Source organism: Cibotium barometz, chromosome 34 (assembly GCF_041138505.1).
Source record: "Cibotium barometz isolate CiBa-2024 chromosome 34, ASM4113850v1, whole genome shotgun sequence".
In the NCBI taxonomy this organism is placed as follows: Eukaryota; Viridiplantae; Streptophyta; class Polypodiopsida; order Cyatheales; family Cibotiaceae; genus Cibotium; species Cibotium barometz.
Window position 1 is genome coordinate 33,465,868 of NC_141079.1, and position 20,069 is coordinate 33,485,936.

The following is a 20,069-nucleotide window of genomic DNA, read 5'->3' on the forward strand; positions in this document are numbered from 1 at the left end:
TCTGAGCAAACGCTGCGAGATCACCTAGGTGAGCAGGCATAGTTGGGGGAAGCACTTCTGGGATAGCCTGGCTGATAGGAGTTGGCGTTGGTCTAAGTAGGTTGGCAAATGACGTAGGATATGATATGTGGCTAGGTCCAGCTCCTCTTGGATAATGGTTATGATAAAGCGGTCGTGGAGCATACGCCATTGGCATACTAGGAGGCGTAGGAGCTACCTGAGCATGAGTAGCGATAGGTACATAGGGTCGATAGGCACTGGCACGCACTGTTGTAGGTACTGTTCCACTAGGTAGCGGTGTCGTACTAACTACAGCGGTAATAACAGGTGCACTTTCAGCTATGCTCATCATTGGGGTAGGCATTGCGGATTCCCTAATGGAAAGTTGAGCCAAGGTTGGAAAGCTAAAGTTGCTACTCGTGGGCTCAACCTGCATTGAGACTCCAGGCGAAACAACATATGAAGGGTCTATGGGACTCACCGAGGGAGTCTCCAATTGTGATAGGGTTGGTTGTTTGGCCTTGCCCGTATCCAAAAACCTCATAGGGCCAGTGGAAACTAGGTCCACTCCCCTATTTTGCCTCTCAATCTGGATAATTCTATGAATCACCTCACATATCATGTGTTGTTGCTCCTCTAGATTAGTGGCGCTAGATGTAGATCGTAGGACTTCTAACCAACCTACATGGTATGTGTAACCTGTGTATAGGTCGGTTAGAGTCTCTGTGTGTAGATCATATTCCCAATTTTCATTGAGAAATATCCCATCTAGACTTGGTGTGCCAAATGGTTCTCTTGAAGTGGACGCAATGTCACTTCTTATGGGTTGGCTTCTAGGGACCTCTACTTTAGGAAGAGCATCGGAAGTTGGTAGCTCAGTAGGGCCCTCATTAAACGAAGTAGGTAGAATATCCACATGGACACTCTTTGGGAGGGTAGGGTCCACATAAGATGTGAATGGCGAATCTACTACCCCTCCTTCCTCATTTACTTCGCTTGTCGCATGTTCAGAGCGTGTAGCTCTACTAAAGGTCTCTATTAGACGACTAAACATGCTAGATCCGGGTTGTGGGGCCCACACTGGCATGTTTTGGCTTGTCTCCTCAGGGTTCTTGGTAGGGTGCCCTTCCATGGCTTCTGAGTCAGAGGATGAGTCACTATCCACTATTCGTGGATCTTGGGTTGCACTCCCTTGGGTTCCAGCCGAAGGCCAAGATGCCAACGTGGAGGGATGGTGTGAGCCTGCGTAGACTGATACACTTTCTAGTGGTTCCGGCTCTAGTACCCGACCAGAACGTAGATGCATGTGACGTGGGTACCCTACGTGCGTTGGTAACTACCCTTGAAACTCACACAAGTGGTTTCTTAGGTGTTTCGCACCCCGTTTTTACTTGTTTTTGTGTTGTTTTTAACCCGTTTTTGACCCCCTTACTTACGGTCGAACTTGGACTAGGGCGTATGATAGCTCGAAACGAGCGTATCGTTCAAAGGATCCTAGTGTGCTTTACAGCACCGTGTTCGCCTATCTAGAGCTCCTGTAGTCCTCAAAACAGTCCGTTTCCCTTGGGGGGAAGGGGCAAAAGCCTATTTGCTTGTGGAGGAAAGGGTGAGGGCTTTATCCCACATACTCACTTTACTCCTTGGGGAGTGGGCTACATATAGGGCACAACTTCCCATAAGCTCTCACTTGAGAGAAAGCTATGGAGGCTCACTCTCCTATATATATATATCAAAAGACCGAGGCCGGGGCCGGGGCCGGGGCCGGGGCCGTGGCCGTGGGCGTGGGCGTGGTCGTGGGTCAATTGGGGTTCTTTCTTTTCAACTTTTTTTTTTCAATTGAAAAATCTTTCCTCTTCACATGTTTGGTTTCTTCTTTGGAAATAAAATTTAATTTTTGATTTTTAAAATTTTTTTTTTGAAAATTTTTGTTTTCTGTTTTTTTTTTGAGATAAGTTTTCTAGGGTTCCTTTGCGGTTCAGCCTTTAGCCTGCGCCGCGGCGCAGTTCGCACACAGCACAGATCTCTGGGGATTCAGAAATCCCTATCACACACAGAAACCAGATAACAGAACGCACGCCCACACGCAGAGCGGAAAAATAACAGAAGTGCAGAAGACAAATTGCAGAAACAGATTGCAAAACACAGAAACACCTCAACAACAAACACACAGTCGCTTTCCTACAGTGTAGATTAAACTTCACGCAGCAGCTTAAGCTGCAAACTGGAGCTTGGTGCAGGGCAACTCCCCGGCAGCGGCGCCAAAAATGTGCGCTTTTGCCGCACAGGTCGTAGCTGGGGACTTACCGAACACCGTATGCGAGCCACGAATGGCTGCAAGCATACAACCAGGAAGGCAAGCTCAAAACAGAATGCAAAAGGTGTGTCACTCACCGCTTAACTGCTGCCTTGAAGGATTCCCGCGTCGCAGCCGTGAAGGAGGAGCCGCCGTCGCCGCTCTACCGCCTCTCCGCCGCCTCGCCGTGCCGCTACACAGTGCGCTCGATCGCTCTCTCACTCTCTCTCTCTCTCTCACACACACGCAGGAGAAGGAAAACAAGGAGATAAGGCAAGAGCACTCTTCTATTCACAACACATGAGAATGAGGATTTTAGGGTTACATTTGACTCTTATAGGTGACTTGGCCGTTCACACTTGGGCGCCCATACATGGCCGGTCGATCCTAACCCTTATCCTACTGATATCCAAGGTGCGCCTCTCATCGGCGATCACCCAATCCCTTCATCCTTAACATATGGTGCCGACAAGCCCGGCCCATGACTCAGAATATTTAAATTAATGATGTAAAATATAGTACGTCGCCATGTCCGCCATGGGTTAACAAATAAGAAGGGCTTGTTAGTAAATGAAAAGGTTAGTGGTTTATTGGGAATTTATAACGGGTTTGGGGGGTGGGTGTTTTGCGAATGATTGCATTTTTATGTTTTTGTGAGCATGGTTTTTTTTTGCTCACTTTGTTTTTGGCAGTCATAAGCTAGGTTACATGTGATTTGTGTTAGTGGGAAAGCTAAGAGATGTTAATGATGGGGGAGAAGAGAAGTAAGGATTCGGAGGAACGTAGACAAAATCATCAGAATGAGATTGTGTTTCTCAGTTCCTCATTTGATTCATTGAAGTGACATTCATCATTTGAAGAAATTGGTCTTCGATGATGTCCCTATGTGTGGCAGGATTCTTGTTAAATGTTGTTGAGTAGGGCATGTTCTTGCATGCTTCTTCCCATGTGCTTTTTATATTTTTATGTATATTTAAGTGCTCTTCTAAAGCAGATATACATGAAGTACAAGAATTGAGTCATATAGACTCTTATTGAAGTGCTTTGTGTTGAAGTAGCCACTTGTTTGGTAAGGATTGAAAGAATTACGTTGACTTGCAAGGCTAATATATATATCTTCACTAAGGATTGGAGATCATGCGCTGTGAAGAATTGTGTTTGGGGAGAGGTTTGCAATTTGAAGGAAAGTTCGAGGTGATGGGTTGTAGCATTGACCAGGCTTTTGCCCACCATGCTCCCCCATCCACCAAAGATGTACCTGGAAGTTGTCTTGATGAGGCTTTGGCTATAAGCTTAACAAAATTGTATTGTCTATTGACATGATCATTAGGAGTTACTTCTGATATTTTACCTTTTTTAGGTAGGCCATATGTGTGACACCCTAGTGTTTCTCTCTCTCTCTCTCTCTCTCTCTCTCTCTCTCTCTCGATCTCTATCTATCTCTCTCTCTCTCTCTCTCTCTCTCTCTCTCTCTCTCTCTTTTTGCTACCACCTTCTTGTGATCAACGGTTCTTGTGTCTATTCCCTATTTTAGAGAATAGGTGCTTATGTCTGCCATGCGTAGCTTCTACAGTTATGCTTCAGATCTAGAGGGGTGAAAAGAGCATTGTGAGTTTGTCTTTGATGCGCCCATAAGTCTCTATTTGTAGACGTGGGAATGGAATCTTGAATTTTTGGCGCAAGTGTTGTCGAGGTGGTAGATACAACTTCTGGTTGGTTTCCACTAGGTTTGAATGGACATGCAAGCTCTTGTGTATTTGTTGAGTGGCTTGTTTGGTGTTGCTTGAGTTTCCATTCTTGTCGAACTTTAGATGAAACTGTTGGGGTTGAAGTCACTAGTGAGACTTTCTTCACTTTGTTCGATTTTGGTAGCCATATGAAGGTATTACCATCATAATACCTTTGTTGTTGAAGCACGTTCACAGGCACCCATCTTTGATGAACATTATAAATTGGTGGCTGATGCCTTTAGTGCTGATGTTTCTTTCTTTGTATAGGCTTAGGGGACTTTTTGATGCTATTGGGAATCCAAGCTTTGGTATTACCCTTGTCCTTGCAATAATCTTTTTGGTACCCACACTGGTTGACTTATTGGAGTTGTTTGAGGAACTCGCAAAGGCTTATGTAGACGGTGTTGTGGAGAACTTTTATTTTTCCTTGGCCTCTAAGTGCTATGTTGAGGAAGAGGCTTTGACTGTGAAGGCACCCAGATTTGATTGGCACCTTTGTAGTAGCCTTGTGCTACAAGTAGCTACTTCTCCACCCACATTTTGATACTATTAAAATACCTTGATTTGTTTTTCTTGGTGCTTTTTCTTCTTGGTGGAATTGGAAGGTTTTGGGCCCTCCTTCACATTAGTTGAGGCTATAGGTTTGAGACTCATGGTGTTGTTGTTGATGAAGCTTTTGTGGAGTGACATTCGATGATGAGGCTTTTGAGCATATTGCCATATCCTTTGGTGAGGTTTGTCGATAAAGAGACATTGGCTCCGGGGCTTTTCCTTTGAGTTCCTTATTATTAGAGATAGATGGTTGCGTGTGGGGAACTTTTTCAGGAATAGCTGCTAACTGCAAGGTTTCGACATTGGACTTCGTTGGTGAGGATGGAGTTGGAGTAGATGCTTTATCAGAGTCAGTTGTTGAGGAAGATAGTAGGTCATTGCATAAAGGGGCTTCCGTGGAAGAAGCTTGTAACTTTTTGTGTTCAGCATCATAGACCTCTTCCTCGCAGTATGGTATTATTAACTTTGTATCGTTGACCATCATGATGATGGAAAGATGCAGGGAAGAAGAGATCTTAAGCTCTTGCGAGACGAGCACACACACACACTCACACAAACCCTAGAAGAGAACACATAAGGTGAGAGGCTGAAAATTCTTCTTCTTCTTCACACAAAAAAACAGGTCTACAAAGAGGATAAATTGACTAACACATATAATAGAGTATATACAAGCGGTCCATAACATGAACACGCTAACAATGATATAAATGTCGAACGGTCATGCAGACGCCTCGTGAGTGTCAGCTCATGTTGAGCTAAACATCTTAACACTCCCCCTCAACTCTAGCTCATGAACTCCAAGCATATCTCGAAATCTGCGGAGCTTCTCAGCTCCAAGAGCCTTTGTTGTGAAGATGTTAGCAACCTGATCCTATGTGCTGATGTAGGCCAAGTCGATGTCACCTTCCAAGACTCTCTCCCTAATAAAGTGGTAATGTATCTCAATGTGTTTCATCTGCGCATGGAAAACTGGGTTCCTAAACCAACTGTATACTTCTAAGATTGTCACAATATATGACAACCTTTCTCTCCACATGCAATCCCAAATCAACACGTAGCTTGCATAACCAAACTACCTCACATGCTGCCACCACAGCTTCTTTGTACTCTACCTTTGTACTTGACAAGGCAACTGTGGGCTGCTTCTTACTGCTCCATGTCACAAAAGCACTCCCCAATGAAAACATAAATCCACTAGTAGATCTCATGTCTAAGATGCTACCTTCCCAATTTGCATTTGTGTACCCATATAGCTCTAATGGTACACCTGCTACATAAAACAATGCATAATCAATAGGGGCCCTCAAATACCGAAGTGTGTGTCACACACTATCAAGATGTGGTTTATATGTATAACCTACATAAAGTGGCTCTCTAAGACAACACTGTAACTCAAATTTGGCCTGCTAATCGTGACATAGATCAAACTCCCCACAATCTTCCTGTACATAGTGGGGTCCTCCAACACATAACCTGCATTCGCAGTAAGCTTTCTATTTTGATCTAATGGCACTAATATTGACTTCCAGTCAGCCATCCCATACTTGGAAAACATTTCCAATACATATTGTCTCTGTGTGTGGCAGCCAAATACCATATCAGATGTGCGAATCACCTCAATTCCTAAAAAGTATCATAGATCTCCCAAATCCTTCATCTCTCAAACTTCCTTTTGAGATGACTTTTCACATTCTCAATCTCATCCAAGTTGTTACCCCCAACAATAAGATCATCTACATAGATGGTGATGATCATAATATCTTTATCACTCTTGCTCACATATAAAGAGTGATTTGCATCTGCCATATGAAAACCAATAGTGACAAGATACTCAGCAATCTTGTCATGCCATGCTCGTGGAGCTTGCTTGAGCCATACATAGCCTTATGAAGCTTACATACGTACTTCGGGTGACCTGTATCCTCAAAACCAGGTGGCTGATCCATATACACTTCTTCTTGCAAGTCACCATGCAATAATGCATTTTTTACATCCATCTGATGTAAAAACCAGCCTTTAGTTTTGCAGTCACTGGAATCATAGCTCTCATAGTTTCCATCTTTGCAACTAGGTAAAATGTATCCTCATAATCAATGCCATGTGTCTGCACATATCCTTTGGCTACCAATCTGGCCTTGTACCTGCTTATGCTACCATCACTGTTATGTTTCACCTTATACACCCACTTACAACCAATAGCTTTCTTGCCAATGGCACCAAATCCCAAGTCTCATTTCCATACAATGCATCCATCTCCTCATCCATAGCTTTCTCCCAACACACATTTCCAATAGTCTCATCAAAACATGTGGGTTCTACAACTTGAACAACTTTTGCCATATAAGCATAGTGATGTGCCACATAACCATCATAAGTCAACCTCTACACAGGGTTTTTAACTCTTCCAAATCTTCGTAACTTTTCATTCATGGCTTTCATAGCCTTCTTCACACCAGGTGTTCTCATTGCTGGAATCCCAAGCTCCTCATCAAGGCTTATCTCTGAGAGCCACTAGACTCTCCATCAACAAGAGAATGCCCCCTCCAAAAATATCAAGCATACCAAGGGGCTCAACCACTTTCCCTTTGCCTTTATGTGATGTACCAACTACATTTTAAGGACTAGTATTATAAAGGAGCAGCCAAGCACATTTCCACTTACATCAACCCCAACAACATCTTTTTCAGTAGCATACGAGCTACTCATCTCATCAAATACAACATCCTTGTGCTACTTACCCTCAATTCACGTGTAGCAAGATTATAGCATCTATATCCCTTTTGCTTAAGAGAATGCCCAATAAACACACATTTTTCTACCTTTGGATCTAGCTTAGTACACAACTCATCTGGCACATTGTAAGGTTCCCCCCTTCCAAAATAGGGAAAACACTTAAGATAGTCCACTAAGTCTTAACTTGGAGAAAATTTCCTACTTATCGACACCTTGACCATGTAGAGATTCAAGGATACGATTCATAGGTAAGACCTAGTCCTATCCCGTAGGGGGAGCGTGATCTTCTAAAAATCAAATCATCCATAGGGTAATTGATCATAATTTGGGCAACTACTAGTCTTAATTCCTAGCGACAATGCTTTTTTTCTCATCCATGCAAGGCACAGCCAACCACCGCTGGCCTAGTCTTCTAGAATAGAATTGCCCGATAACCTATTTATCTAGCCTAGGGCTTTCACTTAATCTATTGGAAAGCTACTTGACTAATCGGGTCCACTCGTCCGTAGGATGGTGCCATCGGGGCATTCCATCCTCCCACTTTCCACCCTACTTACGCGTTAATTTTGTTTTCTAATTAATCCTACCACACTGTTTGACATAAATAAACATGTTCCTTAATTAAGGCCCTTTTCACAAGGTTTGTTAAAACAGCCTTTTACCATAGTACAATAATGCCAAAGACAAGATTTATAAAAAAAAGTTTATACATGAATCAATCTCATATACAAGCCAAACCGGCTCTCTTATTCTTTTCCTTTATACTGTCGATGATCTAGAATTCGGCCTTCCAGCCCCTACATGCTGAGCAAAACCCTACGGGACCATACACATCACCCGCTGGCGAGGACTTAAGTTGGCCTGTCGCCCTCTCAAGCTCCGTCGCTCGATCCTCCCGCCCCTCAGAGGGATGTCTACGCACTAGGGTGGGCTTATTCACCACACTAGCCTGGGCCCTGAGGACTAGACACAGCATCATAATCTCTCCCTCAATCGGCAAACCTTATTCTCCCAATGGTATGAGGGATACCTTGGGCTAATCCCCCGGGCTTTGCTAACGATGTCGCCTGGCTACACAAGTACGAAACGGAGCTAGCATCGAAGCCAAGAAAAACTTGCACTCTTTCTCTTAAAGATAACAATTTCAATACAATTCATTGAATATAACATCACTTCAAATCGTAGCTTCATACAATTTTTTTTAAAAGAAAAAGATACACATTTTCTTTCTTCATTTATTAACATTAATATTAAAGAAAAAACTCTTCTTTAAAAGATAACCAAGCTAACCTGGTCACCATTTCCTTGAGGAGCTTGTAACGGGTGGGTTGGAGCCGCATTAGGAGCATCTTCTCCAATCTCACTGTTGCACGTACTCCTCCCTGACGTAATATTTTGGCATTTCCAGGATGGGGCCATCTTGGACATCGCCTTGTAGTGCTCACTATCGTGGTCGTAATGATTCAGTCAGATCTTGATTCCAAGATTGTTTGCTCACCGTATGAGCAAAAGACCACAACGCACAAACCCTCTCTAAGGTAAAAACCTCTTGCTAAAGTCCACGCAAATGGGGGGGGAGGAATTGTGAGATGTCCTTACGAAAAAGGTAAAAATGTTTTGTTGAAGGGGAGAGAGGTGGTGCTGAAAGTCTCTCCACACGGGGGGACTGGGGGGGGTGAGAGGGGGAGAAGAGCTAAGGACACTGTCTCCTAACAAGGGTGGACTAGAGGAAAGTTGGCTGATCTGACAAGTGGCAGATGAGGGGTGTTGAGAGGGGCGACAGCACTGCAGCAAGTACACTGTGCAGGGATAGAAGGGCGGTACATATGGCGACACGGCCTTATGCAAAGTATAGGCTACGCAGAAATGTGTGCTACCCATAGAGCACCCCAGGGGTTTATATAGATGTGGGGTATGGGTGTGGGCGCTATGCAAAGTATGGTCGAAAGGATGGTGTGCCGGCAAAGGATGTGGATCAATGGCCTGCATGGCCCTGGGGGAAAGGTATGGTGGCGGTTAACAGGAAAAGGAGTGGTATGCATGTACCTTATCTAGTCAGAGACAGCATGGGTGTCCATGTAGCGGTGCGTGTGGACCACACAGTGGGTGTCCGACCTTTGGTTCTTGTGCGGCCATTGTACGGGCACCCTGGTGAGTGTGTACAGTCTCTTTTTGGGGCGTGGTCTCCAAATTTGGGGCTCCAGCCTCGATTTGCATGTCGGACCGCCCGAGGAGGCGATTTTTTTTTATTTTTTTGGTTTGAGATGTTCCCCTGGTCGTTGGGGTGCAGACCGTTCGTCAATCGGACGCCCAGTCATGCATTTATTAAGGTTTAAAGGTCCTCGTTTTTTAACTAAAAATAACCAAAATTGCGTATAAGCTTGATTCAGTGTCCGTTTTGGATGCTGTAAAATCCTATATCATGGTAAAATACTACATAGATTCTAAATTTGGGCTTGGAATTTGAAGATTCTAAGTAGAAATGACTCATTTAATAAAATCATTGATTTTTAAACCATAAAAACTCATAAATTCATCTATTACATGGACATTTCTTTATTAGTGAAGATGGGTATGTTACACACATGCACATATGCAATATATCCAAAAACTTTCAAGTGAGCGCGAGTAAACATCTCCTCTGGCATTTATGGCTATAGTAGGAGTCAAGTTCATTATATAAACTATTGTAGACACAGCCTCAGCCCAATAGCTATGTGGCATATTCTTCTTTGTCAATGCTCATGCTATCTCTGTAATGTGCCTATTTTTTGACTCAGCAACTCCATTTTTCTACGGAGTGTATCTACATGTAAAGTGTGTCTGAATGCCATTTTTTCGTAAGAATTTAAAAAACTCATTAGAGAAGTATTCTCCCCCTCATCTGACCTTAGGCACTTCACATGTTTTCCTATCTATTTTTCAGCCCCATGAAAAATGAGTGCACTTCACTCTTCTCCATCATGAAATACACCCACACTTTCCTTGTGTGGTCATCTCAATAAATGTTACATAGTACCTGCAGCCCCCCCATAGACATAGTCTTTGCAGGACCCCATACATCTGAATTCACAACATCTAGTACATTCTTGCTCACATTTTTGTCATGTGGAAATACATGTTTGTTTGCTTTCCAAATTAACATGCTTCACATACTTTTTGCATACCTTCAACCTTAAACTTAGGTAGCCTTATCATAATTTCTTTAGTTTGCATAGACTTCATTCTTTGCACATTTACATGCCCAATTCTCTTATGCCAAATGTTTGTATCTACAACAACTCCTAAACCATTTACAAACGTTACAGCACTCACTTCAGGCATATTTACATTTAATGTAAACATTCCACCCACTCTGTTGCCTTTTGCAACCAACTTGCACTTCTCTTTAAAGTCTTCTACATAATAGCCATCAAGGTTAAATCGGACTTGCAAACCCTGCTCAATCATTTGGCCAACTGAAACTAGATTCTTTGTAATGTTCGGAACATGACGTACATTTGCAAGATACTTCACCTTACCATCCTGCATAGACAATGGCACATCTTTAACATGGGAATCAGATTTTGTGCAATAAACAGTGGGCCACCAAGATGTATTTGTTTCTTGTCCTTTGAGAAGCTGGTTTGAATGGGCCGACGAAGTCCAAACCCCATTTCTAGAATGGCTCAAGTAGCAGGATTGTATTATGAGGCATCATGTCTGCATTGTTCGGTTTCCCCAGCCTCTGACACATGTTGCACTCCCTTGCAAACTTGTGTGCATCTTTTATGGCCACCATAGTCTTGCTTGGAACACTTTCCTACCGTCGTTGACCAAAAAAATTCCCACCACTTACATCTTGATGTGCTTCTCCTAACACAGCCAGTTGCTCTTGTTCAAGGACACATCTCCCTCAAAATTTGGTCGATGCCCATCTTGTAGAGCTGCCCAACCACTATCATGAATGACTTGCTTTGGAGAGTCAGCTTCTTCCTTTGATCTCTCGACATATACTCCAAAAAAAAGGACAAGTAAGACAGGAATTATAGCATTTTGTTGTACCAACTAGGTCTTTCTCCTTCTGTGAGGAAACGCTATGCATCTGGGAAATTTTCTTTCACCCCTTCTAGTTCTTCTCCTCCTGCAGCAGCAAAAGAATCCATCTGGCCAACTTTCTCACCACGTCTAGTTTATTTATTAAGTATAGGAGAGATTTGTGATCTACATGAAGCTCAAACATCTTACCCAGCTTACCTAGCAAGTAGTGCTTGAATTTCTTGATGGAGTAGATCATCCCTGGTGAGTCCTTCTCTGTGTGGAGCAGTTCTTTTTCGATCTGGATAGCCTCTTGCTTGCATAGTGTGTACCATCCCTCTTGTGCTTCCTACATTAGAGCACTGCCAATGCCTACACATCAGCAGAGGCATCGACAAACACATGAAACACCAGGTCATAGTTGGGCCGCTGGAGGATGGGAGTTGCTGAGAGTATCTTCTTGAGATTTCGGAATGCCTATTAATAGGATTCGACCAGACATATTATGCATCCTTCATCATGAGGTTGTATAAGGGCACTGCCACATTAGCTAGGAACCTCATGCATCTACTGTGCCACTTGATTGGCCCCATGAATCTTGCAAGCTCTTTGGCATTCTTAGGGGGATCCAGTTTCACGATGACTGTGACCTTGGCCGGGATCCACCGCAAGTCCTTCTCTAGACACTATATGTCCCAAGAGAGATCCATTGGCTTACAAACGAAGGCACACTTGGCTGGTCTGACCCTCCTGCACTTTTCTAGGCACATTGTGAGATGTGTAATGTGTTCTTCTTTCTTCCCAAACACACTAAAGTCATCCACAAACACCCTCATGAAGCTGGTTAGATATTCATAAAATATTTCTTGAACCATCCTCTAGAATGTAGTAGGAGCATTTTTCAGCCCGAATGTCATCACATTGGATGCAAATGCCCCCATTATGACACAAAAGCAATCTTTTCTTTATCTTACTAAGCCATTTGCACTTGATTTTACCCACTAAATCCATCCAGAAAAGAATATGTTTCATGTCCCACTACTACTGCATCCAGCAACAAGGAATCAACAATGAAAGGCAATGGTAATGGGTTGGATATAGTGGGAGAAGTCGATACACACCCTAAGATTCCCATTATTTTTTGGGAGAATGGCTATCGATGATAGCTATTCCGCCCGATCCATAGGATAGATGAGCCCTACCTTTAATAATTTGTCAATCTCTTCTGTCACTTGTTTGACATAGTTTGGGTTCATCTTGCATCTGCTCTGCCTGATTGGGGTTGCATCTTCTTTCAAGTTGATTTTATGCTGGTAGAAACTGGGATCAATCCCCTTCGTATCAAAATAGTTCCAAGAAAACACATCCTTGTAGGAATTAAGCAACAAGAGTCTCCCTCTGAATTCCTAATTCAATTTTGCACTAATCCTGATTGTCCCTAGGTTCACCTCCTCAAGATCTTCTTCTTGAACTCTGATATTCCTTTTCCTGAGAGCTCGACTTCCTCTTATTTTAGAGCCACCATGACATTTTCTTGTTCTGCCTATAGCCCCTTCACATTATCCTGAGTGTCTTCTTCCTCTTTACAAGTGATTTCCTTATTGGCTATCACTTCAGAGGATGAGCTACCAAGACCTCTGTATCATACCTCTGCATAATCCTCTCTATATCTACTTCAAATAGGAATAAAATATTTGGATTCTCCTTCAAGATCTTCTCTTCTTTGTCATCTTCTACCCCTTTTAGATAGTTCAGGACTTCTGCAGGCATTGGTCGGCTTCCCGACCTTAGCTTGTCTTTTCCTGCCACTAAGGTGCAGACTTTCTTTTTGCCTCTTCTGATCGTGATCTTGTTTGTCTCCCAGTTATGCTTTATTCTTCCACTCCTAAGCCAAGGCCTTCCCAACAGCATGGGAAACGTACCTGCTACTATCACCGTCATCTTGAGGACTATGAATATTGGAGTGAATATGCATTTTGCCACTTCCATTTGCTCTCCTTTGACTATTCCGACTAGTCAGACCCTTCTCTAGTTAGCCATGCGGATCTGGAATGGGGCTGGCTATAATTCAGTGATACCCAGTTTTTTGGCCAGCAGGCTATCTAATATAATGTTCACTCTCGATCCTCTATCCAGAATAACCCTTTCCACTTCTAGAACGCACGTGTCACAGTCCTTAACAGTTTCCACATTTTTGCATTTTACCGTCAGGTTTTCCAATTCCTACAGAGCCATGGAAAAATTCCATCTTTTGATACCAGAAAGCCTCAACATGGTCGGCAGAGAGTGCATTTACTCTTTTTTGCAAAGAGTTGGTGCTTCCTTAGAATCTCAAGAACTTTTCTGACATGAGCTTCATGGGGTCAGCTGCATTCTTTGAGTAAATCAGAATATCATCAAAGAAAACAAGAACAAAATCATCCAAGTATTCTCTGAGAATGTCCTGCATTAAGCGAATGTAGCTGGGGCATTTGTCAATCCAAACGGCATGACATTTAGTTCATAATACCCATACCGAGTATTGATGGCTGTCTTCGGGATATCTTGCTCATTAATCCTGATCTGATAATACCCTAATTTGCGATGTATCTTTGTGAAAATATGGGCTCCACTTAGCCTATCCAAAAGCTCATCAATTCTGGGGATAGGATACTTATTCTTAACTGTCAGCTGATTGAGACCTCTGTAGTCCACACAGAGTCTTAGCGTTCCATCTTTCTTTTTCTGAAAGAGAACTGGCGCACCCCAAGTGAAACACTAGGTCTTACAAACCCTTGTTCTAACAGCTGTCTAAGCTGTTCCTTGAGTTCGATGGCTTCAAGAACTGGCATTTTGTACGTGCGCAAGGCTACTGGCTGAGAATTGGAGGCATCTCTGTTAGCCCTGTCGGGAATAAATCATCATAATCACTTAACCATTCAGGTTCTTTAGCTTTTAAATTTGAGTCTACCGGATTCATTTTGACAAGATAATGTGCTGCTTCTTTCTAAGTCCTTTTAGTAACTTAGAAGCCTTTACTAACTGCAGACTTGGGGATCCTGAAATTCCGGTTCCTTGAACCTTGTTTCCGTGAAGGTCACGGACGAAAATGGTTCCATTATGATAGTGAATGTCAGCTTGATTTTTGTGGAGCCAATCCATTCCAAGGATCCTATCAAAAACTCCCAAAGGTATCTCTGAACTGACAGTCAGTTAAATTCCCATCTAGATTGGACTGAATACGATCTGTCTCAAGGTGTGTGAAAAGAATCTTCCCACTTGCCAATTCAACTTGCATAGGTTTCCTTGATTTGTGATCTAAGACTAGCTTACACACGCATCCAGGGGAAATGAAAGAATGAGTACTGCCTGAATTAATCAAAAGCTTAAAAGGCTTACCCTGATACTCAGCTGGAGTATGAATGACGGAGAATTGGCGATTTGGCCCTTGGTTTTCAATTGGAGCATAAATCTATCCTCTTTCCTCTTCCACTACTTCTACAATTATGACTGCTCTGGTTGCTGCAGTCTGAGGTGGAACTCTTTCTCTTTGGTTGCCCAGTTCTAGGAAGGAGTTCTGAGGCTACTCTGATAGAGGCAGACGAGTGAGCTGGAGTTCTCCTGGGATTCCCCTGATTTGGGCGAGATCCTAATTTAACATTATATACCAGCTACTCATCTCATTAAATATAACATCCCTGCTTACCCTCAATTCACATGTAGTAGGATTATAGCATCTATATCCCTTTTGCTCAAGGGAATACCCAATAAACACATATTTTTCTTCCTTTGGATCTAGCTTAGTACGCAACTCATCTGGCACATGCACATATGTAATACATCCATAAGTGAGACAAATCTGATTTCTTGCTAGTAAACATCTCCTATAGCATTACATCATGTATGGCTGCAATAGGAGTCCTATTCTTGATCTAAACTGATGTAGACACAACCTCAGCCCAATAGCTATGTGGCATATTTTTCTCTACCATCAATGCTTGTGCTACCTCTGCAATGTTCCTGTTTTTCTGCTCAGCAACTCCATTTTGCTACGGAGTGTATCTACATGTAAATTGTCTATGGATACCATTCTTTTGCAAAAGAATTCAGAGAACTCATTGGAGAAGTATTCTTCCCCTCCATCTGACCTTAAGCACTTCACATGCTTTCATGTCTGTTTTTTAGCCATCACTCTGAAATTCTGAAAATGAGTGAACACTTCACTCTTCTCCTTCATGAATTACACCCACTTTCCTCTTGTGGTCATCAATGAATCTTACGTAGTACCTACAGCCACCTATAGACATAGTCTTCATAGGACCCCATACATCTGAATGCACAACATCTAGTACATTCCTACTCACATTTTTATCATGTGGAAATACATACTTTGTTTTCTTTCCAAATTGACATGCTTCACGTACTTTCTGCATACCTTCAACCTTAAACTTAGGTAGCCCTGTTATAATTTCTTTAGTCTGGATAGACTTCATTCTTTGCACATTTACATGCCCAATTCTCCTATGCCAAATGTATGTACCTGCAACAACTCCTTAACCATTTGCAAACATTGTAGCACTCACTTTAGGCGTATGTACATTCAATGTAAACATTCTTCCCACTTTGTTGCCTTTGTAACCAACCTACACTTATCTTTAAAGTCTTCTACATAAGAGCCATCAGGGTTAAATCGGGCTTGCAAACCTTGCTCAATCATCTGGTCACCATCAACCAGACTCTTTGTAATGTTTCAAACATAAAGTACATCTGCAAGGTACTTTATCTTACCATCTTGCGTATAGACAATGGCCATGTACACTAGGTGAGACAATTGGTCATCACCTAGTGTAATGACCTAATATCCAACTAGTATGGTTAAAGGGAACATGAGGGAAATGACAATAAAAAGGAATGAAAATAAATGATTAGCAATGAGTGACCAATTGAATTGATAGTTTTTAATAGATGAGAAAAGTGATTTTTCATAAACCCAAGAGGAAATCAAAATCATACAAAGGAATAACTTAATCTTAGGTCTAAAGAGACATAGAGTAAGATATTTGGATACAAGGTTCCTAGAAAATAAGGACTTATAATGATAAGAATCTATAGAGGCACACAAAATCTTCAATAGTGAATATTAAAAATATTAATGTTTTCAATAAGAATCGCCTTCTCAAGAGAATAACTCAATTTCATGTTGTGTGCAATAGCCTCAAAAACCAAGAAGAAAGGTTGTGAGACTCCTACCATTCTATTAGTGGTTGCGAAATCACACTAAGGATAGGGAGACTCACTCGAGGCCTCATATCACCATGTCCTAATGCTTGGCTATTCTGTTAGCTCCTTGCAATCTGACTAGAACAATCCTTATGCCAGGAAAGGTTGAATGATACCTCCCTTCATCATTCTCACAAATAAGTCACATTGAGCGGCTCCTTCGTGCTCAATAAGATGTCCTAACTCCTCGATTATGGAGGTAATTCTTCTATCCTTATTCAAGATTTACCTTTACTCGTCTCAAGTTTTTTCCCCGTTCTAAGAACCATAATTATTTTTTTGATTTTGGAGATAAACCATCACAAGCTTTATAAGACACCATAGCTCTTGAGTCGAACCGAACAAGTCGAATTCCTCTAGCCATAACATATCCTCGTGAGGTCTTCTCATGAATCTTTCCTTCTTGGGATCATTTCCAAGCCTCTATTCTAGTCAATGTTGCTTAAAGTCCGTCATGTACAAAGATGGTCATTCTAAGGTACTTTTTGTATCGAAACAAAAGTCATTCTAAGGCCATTATTATCTTATTTGTTATATTCATTCCTTAAGCTTATGTCAAAAATCTATAGGATTACTCTTAAGGAATTCTCTTCCTTAAAAGTCCCTTGAATTTATTTCATCTTGAATTTTTTTTTCCAAGTTCATTTCCCTTGATATTATCTTCATAGTTCAGGCCTTTACAAATCAATCCCTACTTTTTGGTTCTTGATTTTAATTCTGGTCCTTATTCATTCTTTAAAAAAAAATATTTGGCTTCTTCTAGACTTTAATTTTAAGATATAATCCTACTCTTGATTAAGGTACTCTAATCTCTTAATTTAAAGACTAATTAGATATTTCTCCCTCTAAAAACATGCTTTCCTTTGGAATGATCTAATCATATTTGATATAACTTGATTCTCTAGAGTAAATTTAAAATTTCGGGTTTTTAACATAATCTTATCCTTAAGACTACTTGCTTAGAAGATCATTTCTCTTTTTCTCTCTAGAATCTCCTCTTCTATCTCTAGATTTCTCCATCTAGAGCCTTTCTCTATCGAGAATTCTTTGTACAAATTTGAAAAACGAATTATAGATCTCAATCCTAACAATTTCTAATTGAACTAAGGTATTTATCTTAAATCACTCCTCATAGGGTCAATTGTACACATCTATGTGCACAATTTAATGTGCATACTTGATGTGCACATTTCGATACTACACATCTCATTTTAACACTAAGTAATATTATTAAAAGTCAAGGCAATTTAACTTGTGCTTTCCTAGGTCCCCAGCCTCTTAAATTTAGATACACAAATATCAAGATAAAGTGTTTTATCCCTTAGTGTAAATTTCATCCTAAGGTTATATTATTAAATTTACTTAAGGTTAATATAGTTTCATTAATCTATGATTAGGATACTAATAGGAATCTACCCATAATTCTTTTCATTAAATAATTTTATATGTATCCTAAGTATAATTACATTTACCAATCTATCCACAATAGATAAGGAATATTCCTATTGGTTTATCTTAGGTTAGGTGAATATCTATGACCAAATAATTCTTTGTTTTTGAGGGCATGTGCAAATTTATCTAATTCATCAATCTAAATCAATTTCATAATAAGTGAAGGCCAAATGAAGGAAAAAAAATTAGGAACAAAGGTAGTTAGAGTTACAATAAATATGGTCATAGTCTCACAAGCCAAATAATTTAAAATGTGCATTAAGAGGGACATATGTAGTCTAAGTACGGATTGTTCAAAATCAAACATAGGGTTAGTTGCTTGCACATAGGCAATGGTGGCTTGTACTAAAACATGCCTATGGCATTGGAGTAAAGAAAGAGAGAGAGAAGAGAGAAGAGAGAAGAGAGAAAGACATTGCACAAATAAAGACAGAGTAAAGAAAGAGAGAGAAGAAAGAAGAAAGAAAGACAGAGTAAAGAAAGAGAGAGAAGAAAGAAGAGAGAAAGACATTGCACAAATAAAGAGATAGTTTTGCACTACTCAAATGATGTGACTTGTGTTGTATTTCTTCACTCAAGTATAATGCTTTTGTAGGCTTTAGAGCCTCTCTTGCATGACATCATTGATTAGGTCAGTAAAGGTATAATATCTAGATATTTAGATGCACCACTCTAAGAGTGGGGTGACACGCACACATATATGACAATGCTTTTGTCGGCTTTAGAGCCTCTCTTGCATGATATCATTGCTTAGGTAAATACAACTATAATATCTAGATATTATACCTATATCGTTGCTTAGGTCAATACAAGTATAATATCTAGATATTTAGGTGGACCACTCTAAGAGTGGGGTGACACACACACATACATGTTGCTTTTTTAGAGGTTATTCACACACACTTATCCTTTTCTACTTGGATAAGACCTGTTCTCCAACACTCACCTTCAAGTACGTTGTCCTAGTACACACTTTATCTATGTGAACGCGGCTGTAAGTGGAGTAGTTAAAGTGGATAAAGTCCCAGCCAGAGGTGTGGGCTCAATCCGTACGCTCTATGGTGTTGCACATCAATTTTACAGGAGTTGGGTGTGTGAGTAGTGTATATAAACCCATGATTCTTGCCAATTTTTTTAAATAGAAAAAAGACAGTTTCATTAGAATAAAACACTAAGGCCTCTGTTAGTTGTCCAACTACAAGAAAAATTTAACATAAGCCCAAAAAACCCTCCAAAAAAAGTCATATAAGTTCTTTGAATTTTATTCTCATAAGACCAAAACATAGCCTTCTTGTAAGAGAAAAAACTCATCTCAAAAGAAATAGCCATTTTTCCCCTTCAACTTTTACATGCTTAAAAAGAAATACCTTCACAAAAGGGGAAAAAAAGCCTTAAGAAAAAGCGACCATCAATTTTCACATAAGCAAAAAAACAAAAATTAGGGAAAAAGGAAATCATCATGCCAAACCCAACATGTGTGTGTGTGTTAAGATTACCATGCCTTCCTAAGACAATGAAATAATATAATAATATTTCATTATCTTATGAAATACAACAATATTATCAAATGAAACCTATAGTAGCCTACAAGTATGAAAATATATGACAAAGCTATTAAACTTACGTTCTGAGAGAGGAAATGATACATTGTAACTATTTGAAAGAGACTATACATGTGTGTTGCCATAGAAAACTTGAAGTAAAGATTTCACTAATATTACGAAAGATGTAATCTTGAAGGGGATAAGCTATTACCTCCACCATCTAAACATGAAAGTAGGTATTAGTACACTATTTCATAGAAGTGGGAAGGTAGGTGTCATTACCCATCCCCATTTATTATCAATGTAACAAGACAAACTTTCACCAAGTAAGAAAAGCACTAAGTCAAGCTATGCAAGTAAAAAACATGTCAATTTTAAAATTGGTATATCATTCCACTGCCTCGCAGGGAGTAAATATGCTCACTAATCTCACAAGCCAATGGATTTTAGAAGTGCATTAAGAGGGGCACATGTAGTGTAAGTACGAGT

General features: G+C 40.8%; 1 protein-coding gene across 3 annotated transcripts in view; it reads left to right on the plus strand.

Annotated features, from left to right (window-relative positions):
- The window catches only part of LOC147618940 (putative disease resistance protein RPP1), a 160,958-nt gene that overhangs the window by 81,153 nt on the left and 59,736 nt on the right, over positions 1-20,069 (plus strand). The gene's annotated exons all lie outside the window — the stretch shown is intronic.